This window comes from Zingiber officinale, chromosome 1B, assembly GCF_018446385.1.
Source record: "Zingiber officinale cultivar Zhangliang chromosome 1B, Zo_v1.1, whole genome shotgun sequence".
Classification (NCBI taxonomy): domain Eukaryota; kingdom Viridiplantae; phylum Streptophyta; class Magnoliopsida; order Zingiberales; family Zingiberaceae; genus Zingiber; species Zingiber officinale.
The window spans coordinates 104,051,816-104,066,382 of NC_055986.1; positions in this window are offsets into that span (position 1 = coordinate 104,051,816).

Sequence of the window (14,567 nt, forward strand, 5' to 3'; positions counted from 1 at the left end):
CCTTTCATGAAATTAAATATTCTCTCTTTTGTTTTCCTAACTGGAAGTCTCCAGACTTAGATGATTTCAGTTCTAAATTCTTAAAAAACTCATGGCACATGATCCAATCAGGAGATATTCCAATCTGATTCCAACAAATTTATGAGGGCAATCTGCAAGTAGAAAGAGTCCTTCATGCTTTTCATACTGTTATTTGAAGAAACGAAGAGGGAGTTTAAGCCTATTGCCTTAGAAAATTGCATGGTCGAATTATTTGCTAAATTATTGGCTAATAGGCTTGAAGGAGTGATGGACAAAATGGTCTCCAAATTGGTGTGTAAGAGGGATACAGTATATTTCAATGATAAAAATGGACTTTGAAAAAGCATTCTACAAGGCAAACTGCTCGAACTCGACAACTGTTCTCAAACTAAATGGCTTTCCTCTTACAGGAAACTGATATTTTGATTCATAGAAGTGGACTTGGACAAGGTAGTCCCTTGTTTTTCATTATCATTACAGAGATGGTTGCAAAATCAAAGGGCTAGCAGGAGCTATTGTAGGAGTTAGCATGAGCAAGGCCTTAGAAAATAATCCATTGGCATTGCAGCATGTAGATGACACCATTATTTTTGTGAAAGTTTCAGAAGAGGTTCTAGCTAGCTGCCACCAAGATCATCTAGCTTGTTTTTCATGCTCTCGATCAATCAGTTACTCCAAATCATCCTTTACATAGGGAGTTGATCACCCAAAAGAGGTCATGCTAGCTTAAAGATTCAGTTGTTAGTCTAAAGAGCTCCCTATCAATTGGTCATGCTAATTCAGCCTTAAATCTTTGTGTTTCCCAGATGGGTGATTAGAGACATTGGCAAGATTACGAAAACATCCGGTCGGAAAGTTTTCTTGCGAATTAGCAGATGTTAATCCCACCATAGGGAGATTGGTGGTTTTGGAATTAACAATTTGTTGTCTCACAAAAAGGTACGTTCGTCACTGTAGTTGCACTAAAACTACTCGAAAAGTGACCTATTATTCATGCACTTGAAATATAATTCTTTGATAAATTACCGAACCAAAAGTTTCAAAATACCCAAATCTAAATATTCAAATCACTTACTCAAATTTTAGAATTACTAAATTACATATCTTATACTTATTTTGTCCCTTCACATTTATCTCAATCAATTACTACAGTATGACAATTGATTCAGGATACAGTTCTTTAATACAGTAAGATCCTGAATCGATTATTACATTATAGCAATCGATTATATATATATATATCGATTTGTGTTAAAAAAAATTATGGGGTGTTTGGTTTAGGGTAATAGGAGTGGGGAATGGGAATGAGAATCATTGATTCCCATTGTTAATGTTTGGATTATAGGAATAGGAATACAAATAAGGGAATGAATCCTTGAAATTGGGTAATAACTCATTCCCATGTACCCCCCCCTTCAATGAGTCATTACCCTATTTTCATCAATCAAAATATTCCCTTATTCCAAAAATACCCTTGACTTAAAACTAAAATTTTCTCCATTAATATCAAATATCAAAATATATTTATTTATTTTTTCTTTCATATCACTTATCTATGCTTATTCTCTCTCATTATATTTTCTCTCTCATCATAGTTTCTCTCTCATCATTTTATCACACACTTTCTCTCTCCTTAATCTCTCCTATCACACTCTCTTTTCTCTTTTTTTTCTCATTACACTTTCTCTCTCATCATACTTTCTCTCTCCTCAATATCTTCCATCGCACTCTCTTCCTTCTTTTTTTCCTCATCATACTTTCTCTCTCATCAATCTCTCCCATCACACTCTCTTTTTTCTCATCACACTTTCTCTCTCATCATACTTTCTATCTCCTCAATCTCTCTTATCACACTTCCTCCTTTTTTCCTCAACACACTTTCTCTCTCATCATACTTTCTCTCTCCTCAATCTCTCTTATCACACTTACTCCTTTTTTCCTCAACACACTTTCTCTCTCATCATACTTTCTCTCTCCTCAATCTCTCCCATCATATTCACTATTCTCTTTTTCTCTCACCATACTTTCTCTCTCCTCAATCTCTCTCATGACACTCTCTCTCCTCATTTTTTTCTCACTATATTTTCTCTCTCTTCATCCTCTCCTATCATATTTTCTCTCACATCATATTTTCTCTCATCATGCTCTCTCCAATCACACTCTCTTTTTTCATTTTCTCTCATCACACTTTCTCTCTCTTCATTCTTTCTTATCACACTTTCTCTCTCATAATATTTTCTCTCTCATCATTCTCTTTCATCATATTTTTCTCTTACATTCATCTTTCTCTCACATCTAATTTTTTCTCTTATTTTCCTTTAAGGGTAAAAAAGAAAAATTTGATTTATTCCGATAGAAGATATACAACTAACCAAACATTGCTTTTAAGAGTAATATCCATGCTCATACCCATTTCCATTCCACAATACAATGACTCCCATTCCGATTCATATTCCTAGGAAAGAACCAAACGCCCCCTTAATGTTCTCGATATATTATGTTAAATTAATGTTTAAAAATATGAATATAATCAGGAAAATTACACAAATATATAAAATCTGGTTCCATATCATTCCAAGGTCTATCAGCCGATCTTGATCGAAACTGACTGATAGACCTAGAAAACTCAAAATGATATGAAATTATATTCATGCCCTCAAATATTAATTTGATACACTATATTGAGAACAATAATTTTTTGAGCATGCATTGATCATTTTTTTTTAAAAAAAATAATCGAGTGTTATATTATAGCACTCAATTAAAATTACTATCATAATTAGATAACTTTATATTGCTACCATGTAGCAATCGATTAAAATATCTGATTCATATTCAAAAATTTACTACTCTCAATATAGTAGATCAAATTGATATTTGAAGATATAAATGTAATCAAAAGAACTAGACAACACACATAAGATCTGGTTTCATTAAGAGCTCTCTATGTTCATCAACAGGTTTCGGCCAAAATCGATTGATAGACCTAAATATCTCAAAATGACATGGAACTAAATCTTATGTGTTCGTCTAATTTTCTTGATTATATTTATGCTCTCAAACATCAATTTGACACATTATATTAAGAGCAATGATTTTTTAAATACGAATATATCCAAAAAAATCTTATTCGTGTTAAAAAAAATCAAAGTTCTCAATATATCAGGTCAAATTAATATTTGAGAATATGGATATAATCAGGAGAACTAGGAGAACACACAAAACTTGGTTTCATATCATTTCGAGCTCTCTAGATTCATATGTCGATTTTGTCTAAAATTGATCAAAATTGGCTGATGGGCATAGAGACATCAGAATGACATGGAACTAAATCCTATGTGTTCATCTAGTTTACCTGATTATATTCATGCCCTTAAATATCAATTTCACCTAATATATTATGAGCAATAATTTTTTTAACACGAAATAGATTTTAAAATTTAGAGTTTAGGATTTAAAAATCATTCCCTATCGATTGATACATTGTAGCAATCAATTGGGAATGATAAAGAGGGATAAAATAAGTATGTGGTATGTAGTTTAGTAATTTTGAAATTCAAGTATGTGATTTGTATATTTAGAAACTTTAGTATGTGGTTTGATAATTTGCCGATGATTCTTAGAGTTAAAGGAGTTTTTCTTCTGGAGTTGGAGTTTGAGGATGTATCCAAAAGATTGTTACGCATTAGGCTATTTGTCAACTCTGGTTTGGGGCACTTTAGCTGCAGAATATAAGTTGAAATTTGAATTCAAGAATGCTGTGGAACAAATTTTTCAGAGATGATGTTCTCATCTTAAGCACAACCTAAGAATAGTGCAAACTTAGTGTTTGGCAAGCTCATCCAACCCATGGAAGATGGACAATAATGGAGTAACACTCAATCTCAAGATAATGTTGGAACTTATTCCACACTATCGGAAATTGTCCCTCGAGTTATAAGGGAAATTTACTGAATTTGAATTACATAATCAAAATTTAGTCTCTTATAATATAAGTTGATAATATCAAACTGTGAGTCTGGGCTTAGACCAATCCGCTTCTTTGTCCAAGCGGTGTTTTCGAGTGCCGCAAGTTCCAAGTAGCCCAAGTACTTCCCAAGTCTAAGCGGAAAGTTGGTCTTGATATGTCAAGTCTGAACCAATCGAGCAACTGAGTGCTCCAAAGTGGAAGCTGAGGGAATGAAGGAATTTACTTATATTCCTCTTTATGTAGGAGCTCTAACTTTTCATAGCAATAAATACCAATAAATTACTGAATAAAGGTCAGCCACGATACATCAGCACAGAGGCGTATATGAAAGAAAGTCTCTCCCTATATATATATAGAGAGAGAGAGAGATTGAGAGAAATGTTATGCTGAGCGACGCTTTGTGTGCGACCGTGACGACGCGTAGACGTGGCACCGCCAGCTCGATTTCACTACAAATAAAATAATCCACAAAAGTTACTCTCTCCCTTTCTCGCCTTTGTTCAAAATTTCGGCGGCGCTTATTACCAAAAAACAAATAAAATCTCCCTCGCCGCTCTCTCTCTCTCCCTCCCTCTCCCTCGCCGCTCTCTCTCCCTCGCTCTCGGTCCCCTCCGGCGTCCGTCCTCCGGGCGACCTGACGCTTCCCCGGAAAGTTCAATATTTTTTGTCTGGCTCGCCGCTTGCCCCTTCCCTCGATCCCTCCGTTGAAACTCGTCCCTCGCGCTCCCGGCCGGAAAGTTGCTCCGGCATCTTCAATCGCAGGTCTACTGTGAGATCCTACCACTTCACTCCAATTTAATTTCTTAATCCACACCGTTATTACCTTGTGAAATCGATATAAAAATAGCTGTAATAATTGTATAAAGATGCACCGCGGCTTTGCTCCCATTTCTAACCGTTGCATCAACTACTACGACTGATGAAACCGTGCTTGTAGGATATGACTTGGATTGGTCGTGGTAGAAGGTCGGAAGGACTTATGCTACGACCTGGATGGTCGACGGCTCCAACAACCGCTTGCTCTCCGGTGGACTTTCATTTTGCTGCTACAAGGTGTAGCAGCTTCATGGGGAGGAAGCTGCTACAACGTGTGGCAGTTAACTATGCATGAAGCTGCCACACCTTGTAGCAGCTACCTTGATATTTTCTAGTAGAGATTAACGTACTCGGTACCCATAGTTTTCATATTGTCTTTATCAACCCGATTCAGAAATTATTCTTAAAAAAAAATTTCACTGCTTTAGCGCCTTTCCTGCTACAGATTGATTGGAAATCTCTCTCCTTCGCTCTCTCCGTCTCCCTCGTCTTCGTCGAAGGTCGTCCGACTGACCACTTGGGCCCTGCCGGGAAAGTGAAAGGTCGGCTGCACCAACCGCCTGCTCTCCAATGGACTTTCATTTTGCTACTACAAGGTGTAGCAGCTTCATGGGGAGGAAGCTGCTACAACGTGTAGCAGTTAACTGTGCATGAAGCTGTCACACCTTGTAGCAGCTGACTTGGTTAGTCGGATTTCTAGCCCCTCTATTTTCTAGCATAGATTAACACTACACTTTAGCCATAGTTTTCATATTGTGCATATCAAATTGATTGAAAAATTATTTTTGATGCATGACTTTTCGCTCTTTCAGCGCCTTTCCTGCTACAGGATGGTTGAAAAATGTATATACATTAGATTAAAAAAATTTTAAAATTTTTTATGCTTCTGCAGGGCCATGTGTTTAGGTTTGCTTCTACACGGTGTAGCAGCTTCCTAGACTAATAACTTGCTACACCTGTTTGTAGTTGTATATCATATTGCTTAAAGGCGCTGAAAAAAGTGATATGTGATGCTGCATCGTAATCCCTTTGGTTTGCAAAGCGTTGTAGCAGCTACTATGACTAATAACTGCCACACATTGTAGCATTTACATATACATGTAGCTTCCACAACTTGTTGCATTTACCCAAATTTGTATTTCTTTGTTATTGTTTTATTTACCTTTAAAAAGTTTGTAAGTAACTTCCATGTTTCAGTAAATTATAATCTATTGGATGTATGCGTGTAGTGCTTACCTCTAGTAAAACTGTCAGACGTTGTAGCAGCATGCTACCTTGTGTAGCAGCTCTTAATGAGTATAAATATATTTGGTATTAATACGTGTAACCGGTGTGGCCTTAGCAGATCACGTCACGTCACCGAATTAGATTCTACATCGTATATCAGCTAATCCTCACTAATTGCCATATAGTGTAGCAGCTAATATGCGCTCCATGTGGAAATGATGGATCAGTGATATGTGCAACAATAACTTAATCCGGTGTTTACAAATAAAGTAATATATGGTAGTTGCCGCTACAAAATGTAGTAGCTACTTAGTACGAGGATAACACGTTATAGCACCCATACATTTCACTAATATAATTACCTGAGAAAGTAATATCAAAACATTTACATTTCGAGGGCATGTTCAGATATATTTTGCACAATGTTCAATACCTCTAGGATCGCCTGTATTACTCTCTTCAACTTAGAGACTAGAGAGTGGTAGTACCTATCCTCATAATTGAAAGGGCAAGGTGTTAGACCCTACAAGATTAGTGCAAAAATTATAAGATAAATATGCGTCCAGATTGAGTCATATAGGTACACAAAAACATGATTGTACCAGCTATAGATGTCAAATCTTCTTCATACGATTCGTCGTCATTGGTATTATCCTTCTCTGTAGCATTTGATCTGGAAATCGTATAGTTACTTACTATATTGTTTTTGGATGATATAAATTGATATGCGCAGCTAAATATGTATGATCTAAGGCGATAACTAATGGACGCATACCTCTGCTGCAGTAAAGGACAATTGCGCTTGTCGTGTGAGACACCTCGGTGACCGCATCCACGACATAGCCTCGCTTTTGAGGTTGTTGTCTCTTTTGACGATTTCAATCGTTTTCCACACCCCTTTGCCCTGACCAAAGAAGGGTCAATAATAGAGGGCCCCCCATCGATGATTTGGTTTCTTTGACTTTGGTTGTCATTTTTACTGCTAATGTTAAGATCTCGAAGTTTACTGTATATACAATCGAATTGATCATTCAACATGTTTGCCCCCTCATCAGTTAAAGATGCAACATCAACAACTACTGAAGCTTTATAGGATAGCCTAGAGTGTCTTGCCATCAACTTCGCATCTGGAGTGTCGATGGAAGTTTGCGCACCAAAGTCATAGATTGCCCCCACCTTGGCATTTCTTGTCCATCGGTTGAGTATGTACTTATCAGGCAGTAGAAACACTTGGTTGATACGAAAAAATGCTAACATATGCCTATATGGAATACCCTCAAATTCAAATTTACTACAACTACACGATATGTAGTCTGCAAGTTTGTCATGTGTGAGGACCCTTGGCTTTGTAGATGAACCACTTTGAAAATTCATGACATGGTAACCCACTAAATCACCAACCATAGATGCTTGTTGCACATAATAACCATGACTCACAGTCATTTCACTTTGAAAGTCCAACCATTTTTTTTTGTGTACACCCTGACCATTTGATATTCCATAGGCCAGTTTGTCTTAATCTTAGGTTGCTCGACCATATCAATATGGTCGGCAACTAACTCATTGTGTCGTTGGTGTCGCAATGCTCTATTAAAACGTGTGATAAAAATCCATCAATGAGTTCTTATGTGATACATACTTCTTGAAAAACGAATGTGAGCTTTCAGATCGCTGACTGCTTGACATTCCAGTAGAAAAAACATGGTTAAAAAATAATGGGACCCACCTTTGTTTTATTTCATACATCAATGTTAACCAATCATTGTTCTCCAATCCAGAACACCTGATAACTTCTTCCCATGTCTTCTCAAATTCGGCTGGGGATGAGGAGTTAACAATTGCATCCTTTATCGTTTGATAGTAGTTGCGAAAAGTCAAGGGGGGTAATTTATCTTGAAATTTATTGAGTATGTGCCACAAACAATACCGATCCACTGTTTGAGGTAAAACCTGGCCAATGGCCTTCGTCAACACTGGATCTTGATCGATGACAATCATAGTTGGTGGACCTTTAGGAATTGCTTCAATGAACTTTGTAAGCAACCAAACAAACGACTCAGTTTTCCCATCACTTAAAAAGGCACAACCGAATACGATGCTCTGATGATGATGATTAACTCCTATGAAGGGTGCGAAAATCAACCCATATTTGTTGGTGTTATAGGTTGTATCAAATACAACAGCATCACCAAAGACGCTGTATGCCCTCCTTGATACATGATCCGCCCAGAAACACCTAGTGAATCTTCTTGTTGAATCAATCTCATAAGCATAGAAAAAGGCGGAATTCTTCTCTTTCTTAGTTACAAGAAACTCAATCAGTGTTTCAGCGTCAATTCCCTTTTGTTCATCCCTTAACTCTCTCTCAAAGTTTCTAATATCCCGTTCCGTGCAACCTAGAAACTCAGGGCCTCCGGAATCTATCTCCAATAATCGGACTTGTTGACAAGTTGGGATATTAGCTTCTACAAACTGCTGCGTCAAAACTTTCTTGGCTTCAGAAACATGGCGATGTGAACGGAGCAAATGTACCTTCGAAGGTGTTGAGAGTGGATGATTATGACTTTCCAAGAATTTAGTGGCAATCCAATTTGCCCCGGTCTGTTCTTTAACAAGTGATAGTTTTGCCCTACATCCAGTCCTTACTTCCCCACGTGCTCTTTCCTTTACACTGTCAACTTGAGCAACTTTTTTCTGTTTTTCATCTGTATGTCCTTCTTTAAAGCATACAAATTGTTTCCATCCAACTTCATTTGTCCGCTTATTCTTCTTACTGTTGCCTAATCTTGCACTAAAGCCGGATTCACGTGCATATTGATTATAGAACGCGAAGGCCTCCTCCAATGATGGAAATTCCATCCCAATATGTGGTTTTCGATCTTCCCCCACTTGGGGATTGTATAGGTGAGGACCCTCAGAGGTGTCTTCCATTGCTAGAGGATGACATATTTAGGATCGATTGTAGGTATGAATTACAATCAATGATGATGACTAATTATGTTAAAATATTAGATTGCGGAAATGGTTATATGATCAAAGATATAAGTACGATAATCTAAAAGGCGAAAATATTCCATCTGAACCCTTACCGTCGTAACCCTATTCCCAAAGTGAAGAGTCAAAATAACTTACAAAAGTCGAAGAATCGAAGGCGGAAACAAGATGTCGCAATGAGGTTGGGGGGGGGGGGGGGCTGCGACGGTCCCGACGGTCGAACTTAAGATGGGAGAAGCAGTTTCTATAGCTTAGTTGATACACTCAGTAGCAGTTTCTATAGATTAGCTGCTACACATTTTCGGAGAAGGCACCGACCGTGAGCTGCTGATTTCTTTAGCATTTAATTCGAATTAGTTTCTAGACATTGTAGCAGCTACCCCCTCTATGGAGATGCAACTCGTGTATTGGTAACTATCGATTCAGATTCTCTTTGTAGCATCTACTCTCCTACATAATATATACAAGGAAACAATTAGTATGTTTTTCGCCTTTTCCAGATACCTCACAGAAATCAGAGTAATGACATCAGATAGTTGGCAGTACTTGTAACTTGTTACAACCGTAACTGCTACAACAATAAGTTATAAGTTTTTTGTCAACCGTAACTGCTATATCATCACCTTAAGTAGATTTACATTTCTTTGGCCCCATCCGTTGCTACATTGGTGTAGCAGCTATAATGTTGTAGCTGCTACAACGTGGACCTAATAGCTCTACACTTTCTGCCTTCTGGTAGCTTGTTAAGAGATGATGCGACACTCTGTCGCAGTTCCGGCCGAATAGTTGCTACACTTTGAAGTAGCCAACGCCCAACGGTCGAACACACTATTTCGTACAATTAACATCTTAGAAATATAGTTTGGAAATAAATTTTTACAAACCTTGACACCTCCAATAAATATACAGACGGACGTGGTCTGTGTTGGTCTAGTTACAGACCAGTAACTGCTACACCTTAACGTAAGTTAAAATTATTATCACCGACTTCTCCCGGAGGTGTTAATATTGGAAGGGTAATTAAGTTCCTACAATGGTGTTTCTGTCTGCCACAACGTAGCTGCTCCAGCGTGGACGTCAGTTCATGAGGTCGCGTTCTTGTTCAAGTATGCATTAGTCCACTTGAATATATCAGTTCATGCTTCTACGATACACTTACGACACAAAATGAGAAAAATAAAATTAAAAAAAAAATCATGTGGTTAACAATATATTATAGTAACTGCTACATAATGTAGTAAATACTTAGTACTTGGATAACAATGTATAGCACCCGTACATTGAATTATTACAAAGACAAGAGCTAATAATGTTAATACATTTACATTTCCATTACATCAGTGGTCATATATTGACTAGTGTTTAAAACCTCCAACAACACGTACTGCTCTCATACCAGCAACGTCATATTCATATAGGCCAAATATCATCCACATTCATCTCCATTCGGAAACACCCTTCATCAACCGTACAGAGTGTTATGACCAGTAAAGTGATTGTATTATTTTCCACATGCCTCGCATCCTTTGTGACTGGCTGGGAAAACTTATTCGAGGCCATCATCCTCTCCCTAATGTACTCCAACAGCCAAACCTCATCAACATACACGCATCAGGGCTTGACGATGGTGTTTGGAATGAGGAACTAATTTTACGAGTATGGAACCATAATCTATACCGTTGAAGGATACATGACCGCTTTGTCTTGGGCAAAATGGGAGCTTGATACACCTCACGTCACTTGGTCGAGGATGGTCCAAGTTCGAGGAGGAGAGAATCACAAAGAATGTGCTCCATGACGATTCCTCAGGGCGATGAAGAAGCACTTTGTTGCGCACACATGATTTAAGACAGAAGTGAGAAATTTGCATGACCATCCGCCTATCATCCACGTATGTTGACGAGAGCTAGACGATGATGATTGTATTAAGGAAATAGGATATAACATATGGAACTGTACTCTAGAGTGTAGAAGTCTAGTTGACCGCTTTGCCTTTTGTGATTTGGAAGATTCATGCACCTCCAGCTTTATATAGGAAGGCATGGATGGATTGACGGAGGTGGTGCCGATAAAATGTGGGCAACCGATGAAACTGTTACTCATTACCCTTTGCCACATTCATGAACGTTACGACCCTCAATTATAAAGAGAAATCAGGTGCAGGCACGAGCCCAAACAAATCTGATTGAGAAAGCTACTTAGAAGAAAATGAGGCAGGGGTCATTAATTATGCCAACTATGTATAGTCATATGGGTGATGGGTCTGCTCTGAGTGGTCATTCTAGGGTCGATGCCTGCTCTGAGTGGTCATTCAATAGACCCTCAAAGATTATGCTACGATTACAAATTTTTAGAGCATCGCGTTAATGCTGCAGATGGCAAAAAAAATAATTAAAAAATACACAATAACGCTTCACGCGGTAAGCTAATTAAGCAGCTATGACCCTAACATCCTACAACGTGGAGTAGAGGCGAGTTATGTGTGGATATTTTGCTGCTACAACGTGTAGCAGCTAATTGAAAGGTATACTGGTACAATGTAGAGCATTTACTTGATAGGTCATAATGTCATATCATTTTACCTTTTGTCTCCAATCTTATGCTACCATATTCGTTGTGGGCATGAATATTAAGGGTAGTTGGTTCTGTTGGCGCTATACTTTAATCCTCACAAAGGACACTTCATATAATAAGACATTTTAGACCATTCAATGAAGAAAATCCAGCTACTACATCACTGGTACTAAGCTGAAAATCCTCGGTCTTTAAATTACCTATATAAATTTATATAATCTTGGTTGTGTTAGGTTATTATATTTCTTTGGATAAACATAATCATTTAAACATAAAACTAATAAAAATGTAAATAAAATTACTAATATATATATATATTTTGATGAAAAAAATTATATAATAAATTAAATAAAAAAATAATAAGTAAATTAAAAATCTCAAAATTACAAAAAAATTAAAAAAATATACATTAAATAAAATCGAACAAAAAGGAAAAATAAGGATACAACTGTCATTTGACAGTGAGAGAGACGACGGAAGAGGGGTGCGCTGTGAAAGCGGGAGGGGGCAAAATAAATCCACTTCACGCATCCAATTGGTGATCTGAAAAAGTAAGATTCGGATTTCCTTTCACTAACCGTGGTTTATGACAGGTATTGCTTGTCACACCTCCCATAACTGACAAGTATGAGTGGTCATTTATGGATGTGACGGATGAATGGAAAGATGTCGTAGGTCACTTATACTCTATTTGATAAGTCTGCATACAAATGTATTTATTAGTTACTTCAGCATTAACAACGGCTACATCTTCTTGGATCTCACAAAATAGGATTAGTTCCTACACGTTGTAGCAGCTAATTCAAATTAACTGCCACACGATGTGGCAGCCAATTCAAAGTAACTGCTACACGAGGTGGCATCCAATCCGTACAAACTGCTACAAAGTGTAGGAGAGGCTTTTAATCTCGGCTTGGCCGAGTATTGCACCCCAGACATCATGCCAGTAACAACTCATGTGCTGGCCACTAGACCGTCCTGCGGGGACAAGGAGCACCTCCTTACAAGCTGATGATATTGCAACATTGTACCGTTGAAGCTGCTACAACATGTAGCAGCTTGTGGCTAACTATAAACAAATACATAAAACGTAAAGATGGCCAAAAATGAGATCCAAAGTCAACATTTAGATTGAGGGACTACAAATATTGTTCAGCGTAGACGAGGAAGGCTTGGAGTCTATAGTTAGGTTTCATAATAACATAAGACAAATAATATCTTAACAAAGAGTTTATTCAAACATTAGTGCGTAATTCATTCCCTTTATAGCAGTAACTAATGATACATTACAAAGACATAGGTATCGTCCTCCTTGGACACATACAGTTGTACTCTTTTTCTCCCACCGAAAGGCAGCATCCCTATGGAGATGTGAGGCAGAGCTGCACAAAGAGTGATATTTTACTCATTATTTTGAATTGCGGCCTCCTCTAATGCCCCATTGACTTGGGACAGTTTACGTCGTAGCTGCACAATTTCTGTTTGGTTCTTTTTCTCTCGAAAAAGGGCAGCTTCTAACTCCTTCCTCGCCTGGTCCCGTTGTTCTGTGAGATTCTTAAGATAGCCACAAACTACATGATGTTTCATGGATAAACTGAGATACCTGTCATGAATATGTTGGAAAAATCGAGATTCAAAATAAATAAAGATATTTATAAAGAACAACACGATGAAATAATACAAACCTGGAAGCATACGGATCCAGTGATACAGATGATCTTTCTGGTGAAGAAGAGGCACAGCTTGAATCCTCTTCCAAAGGGGGGTGTTTAACCCCACCCATAGTAGGTTTCGTCTTTCTGCTAAATATAGACATGATCATGAAAGAGATGTAAATGGAGACCAAATGCAAGGCAAGTTGGATGAGTCTGTCCAGTGAATCGCGTAATTATAGGAAAAAGCCCCTACTAAACCCTACCGCTTCCTATACAGAAGTCAAACAGACGCGTCTTTTCAAGTAAATGGGCCATTGAAACTGTCACTACACCTCATTACGAGCTGGAAAAAGATAGGACTATCTTACATATAGTAAATACAAGGATTAATGAACCCTCAGGTATGAATTCCTACCGTGCATGTATTGTCTAACGGCTCTTGCAACAGGTCGCATCTAAAAATATTTAAATCATACAATTAATTATACATACGTTCCGTACCCACTATCTAGCTGCGCCAACGTTCAGAATTTTATGCTACAAGGACAGATAACACAACAAAAGGATAGAAATTTAACATGTAGCAGTTAATGGCGATAAGCTGCTACACGGGGTTGCAGATTATTTGGATTAACTGCCACACCGTTTAGCATTGACTCTATTTTTATACTTTATGATCTAGCTCGTACAACATCTAGCAACTACTGCAATAACTAGGACCACAAATGTACTAGCTAAGGGTGATTAATTTTTTTTCACATTTTTTTTCCATTTAACCTAGTATTAATATTTTTATCAGCTGTAGATGTGGTGCTAAAAGTTGGACTAGCCAGCTTCACAAGACATTTAAAACTTAAATTGTTACACCCCATTTAATTTAACTACAATTATAGAGACACAGCGAATCAAAGACGCTGCTTTTGTGAAAGTAATAAATTTATAGAGACACACCAAATAAATAATTGTAACATACCACATCAAAGTCCATTCATCCGTCACGTCCATGGAATGACCACTCATAGATGTTTTTATGAAAGCTATGACAACTCATAACTGTCATAAATCTTGACTAATGAAGACTCACAAAATGGGGCTTGTTAGAAGCTAAGCTGTGGCCGCGTCATGGCAAGGCAACTATTCCCATACTGAATAGAAAGCGACTCTGATTTTCTATATAACACCGGCAGGGAAGCTGCTTACATGACCATCTGATTCCAAGATGAGTAGTTCAACTTGGATTTACGCCATTTTCATGACACCACCATCCTCTTTTCTTTCATTGCAACTAGGCAACATATTCAAGTGTTTCT